The following is a 13313-nucleotide window of genomic DNA, read 5'->3' on the forward strand; positions in this document are numbered from 1 at the left end:
CCCTTGTATCCACTAACTTGATAAGAAACATTCGTGTAGTAATCATTAATAATAATAATAATAATAATAATAATAATAATGTTATTTGCTTTACGTCCCACTAACTACTTTTACGGTTTCTGCAGACGCCGAGGTGCCGGAATTTAGTCCCGCAGGAGTTCTTTCATGTGCCAGTAAACCTACCGACACGAGGCTGACGTATTTGAGCACCTTCAAAAACCACCGGACTGAGCCAGGATCGAACCTGTCAAGTTGGGGTCAGAAGGCCAGCGCCTCAACCGCCTGAGCCACTCAGCCCGGCCGTGTAGTAATCGTCAATGGACATAATACATATGTGGACACATCTTCATTATAGACGGTTATGTCTTTCAGCGTTCAGTCTGCAAGCCTCTGAATTTACTAATCGCCGCCACAATCCTCTATTTGTAACTAGTTCCACTCAGCCTCAGGAGGTCAACTGAGTAGAGGTGGGTTGACTCCCACCTCAGCCATTCTAGAAGTGGTTTTCCGTGGTTTCCCACTTCTCCTCCAGGCAAATGCCGGGATGGTACCTAACTTAAGGCCACGGCCGCTTCCTTCCCTCTTCCTTGTCTATCCCTTCCAATCTTCTCATCCTCCCGCAAAGCCCCTGTTCAGCATAGTAGGTGAGGCCGCCTGGGGAGGTACTGGCCATCCTCCCCAGTTGTATTCCCGACCCAGAGTCTTGCGGGGGATGGGAAGATTGGAAGGGATAGATAAGGAAGAGGGAAGGAAGCTGACGTGGCCTTAAGTTAGGTACCATCCCGGCATTTGCCTGGAGGAGAAGTGGGAAACCACGGAAAACCACTTCTAGATTGGCTGAGGTGAGAATCGAACCCACCTCTACTCATTTGACCTCCCGAGGATGAGTGGACCCCGTTCCAGCTCTCGTACCACTTTTCAAATTTCGTGGCAGAGCCGGGAATCGAACCTCCGGGGCTGGCAGCTAATCACACTAACCACTACACCACAGAGGCGGACTCTACCAGCTTCAACGCTTTAATATTTATATCGGGCCTCTCTTGGTCAACCCTCGCGTGACTTCATTCTACTGAATTCATAGCCTACATGTATTTATTTATTTATTTATTTATTTCTTTATTTATTTATTTATTTATTTATTTATTTATTTATTTATTTATTTATTTTAACCGTGCACCTCTTCTCAAAGACCATACTTCATCACACAACAACTTCTCCAGATCCTTTCTACGGCAGATTCAGAGGCAATAAGCATATGTTTTGCCTTTAAGTGTCGTGGCTGCCAATTATTATTTAGCGTATGACATTAAAAATAAGAAACACACAGTCACAAATTAAATATACAGTACACTATGTAGGTTACAATTTCACCATCAAGCTCTGCAAATAGTCAATACAAGAAGGATTTGGGTCAAGAAAGTATTTTGGGCTACCCTGATAGGGGGCACTGTTCCACTATATGACGAACTGTTTGTTTAGGGGCACCGCAGCTACATTCCGGGGAGGGAAGTTTGCCCCATTTATAGAGGAAGTCAGCGCACTTTCCATGGCCTGTCCTGATACGATTGAGGGTTGTCCAGGTTTTGCGAGGTAGGTCAAATCCTTTCGGAATACTTGTTATACAGGGGAAGTTCTGATACTCAGCTGGAGCCATAGAAGTCCAATCTTGAAACCAATCCTGCTGCAGGCTGAATTTGTCAACCAGGATTTTGGCAGTCCTTAGTGGTGGATTTCTGGACCGAAGTCTGTTGTTCAAGGCGTAGGGTATATCTCCATGAATTGGCAGATTGGAATTCCTCGACAGCTTCTGGTACTCATGCAACAAGGCATTCTTTCTCCGTAGGTGAGGTGGAGGAATATGGCTCAGAACTGGTAGCCAAGAAGTGGGGGTAGATTTTATGGTTCCCGATATAATGCGCAAAGTATGATTTAGCTGAGTATCAACCAGTTTTGTGTAACGGCTGTTCAGCCAGACTGGAGAGCAATATTCTGCAATTGAGAAGACAAGGGCAAAGGCTGAAGTTCGTAAGGTCGAAGTAGAAGAACCCCAGGTGGTGCCACACAGTTTGTGGATGATATTGTTCCGTGACTGGAGTTTAGCTTTTGTCATCTTCAGATGTTCCTTGAAGGACAGTGTTCTGTCAAGGGTTACCCCGAGGTATTTTGATTCAAGTAGATTCAAAGATGGTCCTCAGATTAGCAGTCTATATTTTTTATGTCGTTGGGTCCCCCACATAAGTGAAATTTCTAAATACTCAGCTAGTTGTTCTCTTTTACTGAGAGGCTGTTTTCATACGTGCAACATTGATTTTCCCTATATTACGTTTCATCATGTTGAATTATCGCCTTTGGTATAATATGTACGTGATATTTTTGTGTAAGCCAATACCAGCAATCCGGCGACTTCGGCCGCCATGTTTTTTTTTTAAATACTGTAATACGGTCTGAGTATTGGAGTTGGTCTTATATAAATAGCCCCCACATGCAAAGGTGATTAAAACCGACGTAGTGGGTTGAGTGATCAACAGAACTTGCGCGTATTGTTGACGCACTACAGTATGGCTGTATCGAAAACACTGCACTTACAATATGAACTGTTGGACTTCGACCTCCACCTCAACGTCTACTAGGACTTCGACCTCCACCTCAACGTCTACTAGGACTTCGACCTCCACCTCACCGTCTACTAGGACTTTGAGCTACACCTCAATGTCATCTAATCAGTGGGGATAGTAATGTGTGTGTCATTATCTCATGATAGCACGAAGTGAGGCTGCCTCTTTGGATCAGTGGTAGGGTGTGTCAGCCTCTGGATCCGAAGATAGCGGGTTCAAACCCGGCAGAGGTAGAGGGATTTTTAATAATAATCTTTACTGCAGCCTATCTATATATATATAAAGTAGCTTGTCCTGACTGACTGATTCATCATCGCCGAGCTTAAACTACTGGACATAAAGAGATGAAATTTTGGGGATATATTCATATTATGACGTAGGTGCTCGCTAAGAGAGGATTTTTGGATATTCCTTCGCTAAGGGGGTGAAAACGGGGGTGAAATTTTAAAATGAGTTGCTCTATATCTCAAAACTTTAAAAGTTTACAGATGTAAAAATTGGTATTTAGAATCTTCTTTAAAAATAAGGAAACACGTATTTTTTTGTTTTCCGAAAATCCCAATAGGAGGGGTGAAAAAGGGTGAAAATGGGGAAAAATGGGTTGAATGCCTTTAATCAGGATACCGGTACCTATATCTCAGAAACTGAAGATATTACAGACCTGAAAATTGGTACTTTTGACCTCTTTTAAAAATAAAGAAACACGTATTTTTTTGTTTTTGGAAAATCCAATTAATGGGGGGGTGAAAAGGGGGTGAATTTTTAAAATGAGTGAATCTATATCTCCAAACCTTTAAAGTTTGCAGATGTAAAAATTGGTATTTAGAACCTTCATTAAAAATAAAGGAACACGTATTTTTTTGTTTTCGGAAAATCGCAATAGGAGGAGTGAAAAGGGGCTAAAAAGTGGTTGAATGCCTTTAATGAGGCTACTTATATATCAGAAACTGAAGATATTACAGACCTGAAAATTGGTGTTTGGGATCTCCGTTAAAAATAAAGAAACACGTATTTTTTTGTTTCTGGAAAATCCAACTTAGGGGGGGGGTGAAAAGGGAGTAATATTTTAAAATTAGTGTATCTATCTCAAAATGTTTAAAGGTTATATATGTGAAAATTGGTATTTAGAATCTCCTTTAAAAATAAATAAACACACGTATTTTTTCGTTTTTGGAAAATCCAAATATTGGGGGGTAAAAAGGGGGAGGGTAAATTTTTTAAAATGAGTGTGTATACATCTTAAAACTTTAAAATTTAGAGATGTAAAAATTGGTAGTTAGAATGTCCTCTAAAAATAAAGGAAAATGTATTTTTTGTTTCCTGTAAATCCCAATAGGAGGGGTGTAAAAGGGTGAAAAATGGGTTGAATGCCTTTAATGAGGATACATATATCTCAGAAACGAAAGATATTACAGAACTGAAAATTTGTATATGGGATCTCCTTTAAAAATAAAGAAACATGTATTTTTTAGTTTTGGAAAATCCAATTAATGGCGGTTAAACAGGAGTGACAAATTGGGTGAATTTTTGAAAGACTATATCTACAGAATATCTTGGAAACGTTAAATGTTACAGACGTAAAAAGTAGGTGTTTGTAATCTCCTGTAAATCTAAAGAAACATAGGTGATTTGTGATTTGTGTTTGGAAACTCCACTTAAGGGGAACTCAAAAGGGGTGAAATTTTAAAATGAGAATTTTTACAGTTTATCTCAAAAACTTAACATGTTACAGAAGTGAAAAATGGTTTTTTATCTCTATAAAACACAAAGAAACGTGCATTTTTAGCTTTCGGAAATACCACTTGGGTGGAGGGGGGGGTAAAAGTGACTGAAAATGGTGTTGAATTCTTTTAATTAGGCTACTGATATCTCAAAAATGAAGATGTTACAGACGTGAAATTTGATATTTGCAATCTGCTTTAAAAATAAAGAAACACGTATTCTCGGAAAATCCAATGAAGGGGGGGGGGTGAAAGAATTCAAAAAATTAATTGAATTAATTGAATGAGAATACATACATCTAATAAAAACTAAAGTTGTTACAGACGTGAAAATTCGTATTTGGATCTCCTTTAAAAACAAAGAAAAACGCGTTTTGGGGGGAAACCATCTTGGAGGGCGGGAGTGTAAAGGAGTTGAATTCCTTTCATGAGGACACATAAATCAAAAACTGAAGAAGTTAGAGTCGTGAAAATTGGTATTTAGAAGATCATTTACTATTAAAGAAACAAGTATTTTTTGCGGGAAAATTCACTTAGGGGGGGGGGGGGAGTAGTGTGAAATGAAGTGAAAAAAGTAAATTATTTTTATGGGGATGCTTATATCTCAAAACTGAAGGTAATAGACGTGAACATTGGTGTTTGAAATCTTCTTTAAACATAAGAAACAAGCCTTCTTTTAATTTTATTGGGGCGGGGGGGTGCCGGTAAATAAACTTAACGGCGGTGGGGTGTAGAAGGAGGTGAGACCAATTGATTTTACTGTTCTTAATGTACTTATAAGGATCCTCGGCAGCGCGCCGGCCTCTCACAGCTGGGTTCCGTGGTTCAAATCCCATTCACTCCATGTGACATTCGTGCTGGACAAAACGGAGGCGGGACAGGTTTTTCTGCGGATACTCCGGTTTTCCTGTCATCATCCATTCCAGCAACACATAATAATAATAATAATAATAATAATAATAATAATAATAATAATAATGTTCCGGACCGTCGTCAAATGTGCGGACCGCGCTGGAAACGGCTCCTGGACGGGTAATGACTAAGAATGCAGTCCGGCCGCGGGTTCAGTGCCTTCTAGGCACCCAATATGACACCACGCCGGATCTCCTGAAGGATTTTATCCACATTAAAAATGATTATAGGAAAAGATGGCAAAGATTTACGCACCCAACTGACCGGGAGGAATATCTGAGCCTAGCCCGGGAAGTACGAAATCGATTGCTGGAAAAGAAGATTGAAAAATGGGAGGAAACATGCCGTAATCTAATAGAAAACGAGTCAGATCGGGAATTTTGGTGGGTTCTCGCAGAAAACGAGTCAGACCGCGAATTTCGGCGGATTATATATCTAAAACAATAAGCATTCAATTATAAATTTTAGTATAATACCGTAGCGAAGCACGGGTATCTTGCTAGTATATATATATATATATATACATATCAATTATCACTGATCTGCATTTAAAACAGCCCCTGTCTGTTGTTTTCTTAGTCTTTTCTTAAATAATTGCAAAGAAATTGGAAATTTATTGAACATCTCCTTTGGTAAGTTATTCCAATCCCTAACTCCTCTTCCTATAAACGAATATTTGCCCCCAATTTGTCCTCTTGAATTCCAACTTTACCGAGCTCGATAGCTGCAGTCGCTTAAGTGCGGCCAGTATCCAGTATTCGGGAGATAGTAGGTTCGAACCCCACTGTCGGCAGCCCTGAAAATGGTTTTCCGTGGTTTCCCATTTTCACACCAGGCAAATGCTGGGGCTGTACCTTAATTAAGGCCACGGCCGCTTCCTTTCCACTCCTAGCCCTTTCCTGTCCCATCGTCACCGTAAGACCTATCTGTGTCGGTGCGACGTAAAAGCAAACTAGCAAAAAAGAATTCCAACTTTATCTTCACATTGTGATCTTTCCTACTTTTAAAGACACCACTCAAACATATTCGTCTACTGATTTCATTCCACGTCATTTCTCCACTGACGGCTTGGAGCACACCACTTAGTCGAACAGCTCGTCTCCTTTCTCCCAAGACTTAGCTACCATCCCGACATTTGCCTGGAGGAGAAGTGGGAAACCACGGAAAACCACTTCGAGGATGGCTGAGGTGGGAATCGAAACCCCTCTATTCAGTTGACCTTCCGAAGCTAAGTGGACCCCGTTCCAGCCCTCGTACCACTTTTCAAATTTCGTGGCAGAGCCGGGGATCGAACCCGGGCCTTCAGGGCTGGCAGCTAATCACGCTAACCACTACAGCACAAAGGCGGACCCACATTTTTGATCATTATATTATTTTGGTCATGTTCAGGTACTCTAAATTAGGTAAACCTATACTAGCTCAAAAAATAATATGATTTGTCATATAGTCTGGTTTTGATTCCAATGCAACTGTTCACAGTTTATGAAACCCTATTTCTTACAGGTGGCAAAATAGATATTATTATATCACAATACGCAGGTTATAGGAAAGCTATTAATTACATGTGTTGGCCCCGTAGTGTAGGGGTAGCGTGCCTGCCTCTTACCCAGAGGCCCCTGGTTCGACTCACGGCCAGGTCAGGGATTTTTACCTGGACCTGAGGGCTGGTTCGAGGCCCACTCAGCCAACGTGATTAGAATTGAGGAGCTATCTGACAGTGAGATAGCGGCCCCGGTCTAGAAAGCCAAGAATAACGGCCGAGAGGATTCGTCGTGCTGACCACACGACACCTTGTAATATGCAGGCCTTAGGGCTGAGCTGCGGTCACTTGGTAGGCCAAGGCCCTTCAAGGTCTGTAGTGCCATGGGGTTTGTTGGTGGGGGGGGGTATTAATTACATGCAGTCCGAGGCAAGAACAAGCTAATTTTAACAGCTTCTGTGTTCTTAAATACATTTTTTAAAATCCGAAACTCGCCTATATGCAACATGGAAGTGCTGTAGGGATCGCCCATTTTGAGTCCCGAAATGGCGGCTCCATAAGTAGCATTCGTGTCCTGACCTGTGTATATATATATTTTTTTAATGTATGTGTGTATACACCTTGGGTTTATATTGTTCAAACAACGCCACACCTTCTCCTTTATGAGAATTTACGGTTTCTAAGCTCCACCCTGATTGTGGAAGCCGAAAGTAAGCGCATACGTTTATCAAAACGGTGTTCTTATTCCTCTAACCCAAGCTCTGCGAGACACTAGTTGTCAAATAGGTTTCTAGATCGCGTTCTCGCAATATAAATTCGATAAAAAAAAAGGTGTTTCAGCACATAACCGCCAGAGGCCGATGACCTAGGCCCTTTTAAAGAACAAGCATCATCATCATCATCATAACCACCAGACAGAGCCAAAATCGGCCAAAACGTCACTTTACAAGGAAAGCCGCGCGAAGTATAGGTACCTAAAGTGACGACAAAAGTAACTATCCCTCCATCAACATCGTAATAAATTCAAGCCCATTCATAATCTTGGGAAAGTGCGCTATCGCAATGCTATCTTACAGCGCCCCGGGCTGACAAACATTACTTACGATTACTTGGTTATTTCATAAAATTACTATTCTTTGGTCCATATTTACTTTAAAAACTGATTTCCGGATATAAAACTGTGTACTTCAACAGATAAGTCTGCGGATTTATGTTGAGAGTTCTCTTAATGTTGATGATATAAATTCTTTGTTTCGTTGGTTACCAGATTTTAAAACCCCTGTGCTGCATGTTTTCAACATTGGCTATGGTGTGTAAATATTTCTGTGTTCGTTTGTTTACATGGTATTAGTGATAGCAAGTAAAAGAAGGTTATGTTTTTTTATTCAACTTTAATTTGAAGCATAATATTATGGACCCGAATGGTAACGGAAAGCGTGGACTTCCCAAATTCAGAGATTTGTCCACGCGGCAGAGACAGGATTCGGAGAGTGGTCCAGATTGTCCGGATATAGAGTTCAACTATAACGATTCTGATACATTGGTTAACGAGATAGCAGAACTATACAGTTATAGTGAACAACCCGAATTTCGGCGAAATTTTAAAGCGTTTGAAGAGCAGATGAAGGATTATAAACTCGGTCCCTTCTGGTTGAAATTTTCAGATGAACAGCGAAAATCTGTCGTAGCTAAGTTGCTAGATCAGTGTGAAGTGTGTAATAGAGCAACGAGAATGAAAGCAGCAAGATGTATATTATATTTAGCTCAGGGCTGTTGGGCTGAATTGCATTCGGATACAGAACAGCAGGACTGGTCTAGAAAGAATGTCCTTCTTCTTTATGAGTGTGGTGTTTTTGGTGCTTTTGTAGAACTTTTGAATATGGAAATTGAAAATATCACAGCAGCTCTAAAAAACCTTACATTCAGCTTAGAAGACTCAATAGATTTGCGTGTTGTGCTCAATGTGTTATATACTATGATTGAGGTTATACGATTTGAACCAGAAGATGAAGAGGATGAGGGTGAAGATAGTGATGGCAGGGGAAGAAATAATGTTCGTGAAGCTTTCAAAAGTGAATTAAGTAATCCTTTGGGAGACGAATTACTTGTTGTTAAATTGTTTGGAATAGTAACTCGCTTTTGCAATGGCGCAGTTCCATATTTTCCTATGAAGAAGGTGTTATTGATCCTTTGGAAAACAATACTCTTTACACTGGGTGGTATGGAGACTTTACGTCAGCTAAAGCGTGCATATCGTGAAAAATATGGGCTCAGTGTATCCCAAGACACGATGGAAGTTGCAAGAACAATGCGAGCTTCCTCTCCTCCTACAAGTGCTACTGATTTGCTTGAAGCTCAGAATCAGAAACGCAACGTAAGTTCCTTTCGACGAGGCATTTTGAAACAGAACTCTCTGGATGATGGCATGGGGTTTGAAGGAAATGATCAAGTTGATGATGAGGGAAGAGAGTTTGAAGAGAGAGAAATAATGGGTGAATTTGAAGTGTCACAACATCCTAGTAGTCGACATGATACTCGTATATCAATTAAAAGGAAAGGATTACCCTGGACTCCTAAAGCACGACAGGAAGATTTGGATCAGTTTCTTGAAAATACAAGGATGAAATTTGTGGGTTTTCCTCTGCATGGTGATAGGGTATCTCTGGTTGGTCTTCCAGAGCCTATTCGTGAAGGTGTCAGCGTACTGAAGCAAAATATGTACATCTCCTTATCAGAAATTCAGATAAAGCAAGAAGAGAATATATCTAGAAATCCCATTTCAGCACCTGAGGGCTCAATACCTTTGACTCCTGCAGAAATTCTTTATCAGGGTATGCTACCAAATATGTACAACTATATGATAGCACTACTACACGTTCTGTTCCGTTCAACTCCAATTTCCAAAGCAAACATACAGTCCATTAATACTATGTCTGATGTTTTGCCTGAAGAGTTGCCTATATCAATACTTCAGTCAATTTTGGGGATAGATGATAATAGACGCAAAGAAATCGTCATTAAAGCAGTTTCTGGCATACTGTTGTTGTTACTCAAACACTTTAAGCTTAATCACGTGTATCAGTTTGAGTTCGCGTCTCAGCATTTAGTATGTGCGAATTGTATTAATCTTCTTTTGATGTTCTTTAATCAGAAGATTATGGCTTATGTTGGCGCAAAAAATACTATTCCTATCATGGAGTTTCCTTCTTGTGTTATTGGTGTTCAGCCTAAACCGACTACCGAAAGTTTAGATCTAGGAGACCAGTTATTTTCATGGCGCAATATCTTCTCATGCATTAATCTTTCGAGGGTTCTCAATAAGCTTACTAAGTGGAAACATTACAGGATAATGAAGTTGGTGGACTGCAAATCGGCTCCCATTTTGAAAAGGGCTCTCAAAGTTCGCCATGCCATGTTGCAACTCTATGTATTAAAATTACTGAAAATGCAAACTAAATACCTAGGTCGTCAGTGGCGTAAGTCAAACATGAAGACGATGAGTGCCATTTATCAAAAAGTGCGTCATCGTTTGAATGATGATTGGGCATACGGCAATGATCTAGATGCTCGCTTTTCGGATATTAAAGCTGAGGAAGATCTACGTGCCTGTGTGGATAGGTTTAACAACCGACGATACAACTCTGGTTCCAGACATCCTGATTTTGAACCATCGGATACCTGCAGCATAAGTGTACTTGGCCAGCCCTTTGAGCTCAGTGAATATTTTAAGCAACATTATGAAGTTTGGCTTCGTCAGGAAGTTTTTGGGGGTTCATTTGGGGAGAATTTCGATTAGCTATCGTGATTAAATTATCCTGCTTTTACATAGAGTTGAAATTAATTGAAAGTGGAAATTGAGTTGCAATTAATCCCTTGTATTGTATGAGGTTGGCATCACAGCGACATATCAATGCTGTGAAACCATGTATTTTGAGGGTAAATAATTGATATGTCCAAGGTAAACTTCACATCATTGTGAGTGTAATGTTATGCTGTGCATATTCTTTTTAAATGAATTTGGTGTTTGTTTAGTGAGTAAAATGTTTATTATTTCATTACTCTTTACTTAAGTAAAATTTATTTCATTCTGAACACACCTGTCTTAGTACAGATAACTGATACATCAGTTTAGATACGGAAATGTAAAATGAAATAATGTCAAATTGTAACCTTCTTGTAAACATTGTGTGTTTAATTTTGATGAGCAATAGCTCTAAATATAGGAAAGTGTGGCTTTAAGTCATCATTGTATGTTTCCTTGATCCTTTTACAATCTGTGTTAAGTTCACCCCAGGGGCTCTGAACTTTGGAGCGTGGGTTGGCGACCACGGGGCCCTCAGCTGAGTCCTGGCATTGCTTCCACTTACTTGTGCCGGGCTCCTCACTTTCATCTATCCTATCCGACCTCTCTTGGTCAACTCTTGTTCTTTTCCGACCCCGACGCTATTAGGTTTGCGAGGGCTAGGGAGTCTTTCATTTTCACGCCCTTCGTGGCCCTTGTCTTCCTTTGGCCGATATCTTCATTTTTCGAAGTGTCGGACCCCTTCCATATTTTCCCTCTGATTAGTGTTATATAGAGGATGGTTGCCTAGTTGTACTTCCTCTTAAAACAATAATCACCACCACCACTGTGTTAAGTTTTTAAAAATTAATAATGTTATTTGCTTTACTTCACACTAACTACTTTGACGGTTTTCGGAGACACCGAGGTGCCGGAATTGAGTCCCGCAGGAGTGCTTTTTATGTGCCAGTAAATCTACCGACACGAGGCTGACGTATTTGAGCCCCTTCAAATACCACCGGACTGAGCCAGGATCTAACCTGCCAAGTTGAGGTCAGAAGTCCAGCGCCTCAACCGTCTGAGCCACTCAGCCCAGCTTAGTTTTTTTTTTCGGGATAGAACTAAGCAATACCCGGCAAAACCTATGTAGATTTTCGCTGCACAGAAATCCTTTGTCGGTAGCAGCTAAGTCGGTCGCTTACATGATTATCAGTCATGAAACTAGCTGTTGACGAGATATTTCTTAGTAACAACATTAAATCGCTTTTTAATCATCAGGTGTGCATAATAAAGAGCCATCCCGGCGGAAAATATTTCCACTGTAGCTCAGCTTGTAGGATTCCGGAAAGACATAGCAATATCTTAGATTAAGCAGGTCAAATGGACTGTATCGCGATTGACCTATCTAAGGCATTTGATAGGTTAGACCATGGGAGACTACTGGCAAAAATGATTGCAATTCGACTAGGCAAAAGAGTGACTGAATGGGTGGCCATATTTCTAGAAAATAGAACTCAGATCAGAGTAGGTGAAGCATTATCCGACCCTGTAATCATTAAGAGGGGATTTCTTCAAGGCAGTATTATTTGACCTTTACGTTTTCTTATATGACATCAGTACAGAACTGGAATCAGAGCTAAGGCTTTTTTGCGGATGGCAGATGGTAAATGGGATTAAAATTCAGGTTATTTCACTAATAGGAAATGTCTCCTCAATTTTAATTACTATAAACACCTAGGTGTTAATATAAGGAAATATTCACGTAAACAGATACCTAAAGGGGACTGCAAATAAAGAGTAGAGATATATTCACATGGTTATGAGGGTATTTAGGTGTTGTATTAAGGATGTAAAATAATGGTAAAGACCCCAAGTGTATGGGATCCTGACCAGAATTACTTATTCGAAATCTGGAAAAAATCCAAAGAAAAGCGGCTCAATTTGTTATGGGTGATTTCCGGCAAAAAAAAAGTAGCGTTACGAAAATGATGCAAACTTTGGGCTGGGAAGACTTGGGAGTAAGGAGACGAGATGCTCGACTAAGTGGTATGTTAAGAGCTGTCAGTAGAGAGATGGCGTGAAATGACATTAGTAGACGAATAAGTCTGAATTTTTTTTTTTAATTAGGGAAGATCACAATATGAAGATAAAGTTGGAATTCAAGATGACAAACTGGGGCAAATATTCATTTATAGGAAGAGGAGTTAGGGATTGGAGTAATTTACCAAGGGAAATGTTCAATTATTTTCCAAATTCTTTGGAATTATTTAAGAGAAGACTAGGTAAACAACAGATAGGTAATCTGCCATCTGGGCAACTGGCCTAAATGGAGATCAGTGGTGATTGATTGATTCATTGATTCTAGGACAAGCATGTATCCTACCCTCCACTGATTAAATTAGTGCGTGCTGTTTTTTTCTGTAATTTTCTTTTGCGGCATATTTTTTAGAATACAAAAGAAAATTTGCTATTCTTCCCGTTCCAGTCAACTCCTTGGTTAAATTTTATAATTGTATGGAATTATTTCTCTCTTTCTATTTTTGCTTTTCCGTGGCTCAGGTGGTAGCGTGCCGGCCTCTCACTGCTGGGTTCCGTTATGCAAATCCCGGTCACTCCATGTGATGGTGGTGGTGGTGGTGGTGGTGGTGATTATTGTTTTAAGAGGATGTACAACTAGGCAACCATCCTCTATCTAACACTAATCAGAGGGAAAAAAGGGGAAGGGGTCCGACACCTCGAAAAATGAAGATATCGGCCAACAGAAGACAAGGGCCACGAAGGGCTTGAAAATGAAAGACTCCCTA

General features: G+C 40.3%; 1 protein-coding gene and 1 pseudogene across 1 annotated transcript in view; one reads left to right on the forward strand and one right to left on the reverse strand.

The window, feature by feature from the left end:
* LOC136885569 (MFS-type transporter SLC18B1) overlaps nucleotides 1-13313 on the reverse strand; it is a 186227-nt gene that overhangs the window by 140123 nt on the left and 32791 nt on the right. The gene's annotated exons all lie outside the window — the stretch shown is intronic.
* Nucleotides 8140-10524, forward strand: LOC136885346 (striatin-interacting protein 1 homolog pseudogene; annotated as a pseudogene).

The sequence above is a fragment of the Anabrus simplex genome, chromosome 14, assembly GCF_040414725.1.
Source record: "Anabrus simplex isolate iqAnaSimp1 chromosome 14, ASM4041472v1, whole genome shotgun sequence".
Lineage (NCBI taxonomy): Eukaryota > Metazoa > Arthropoda > Insecta > Orthoptera > Tettigoniidae > Anabrus > Anabrus simplex.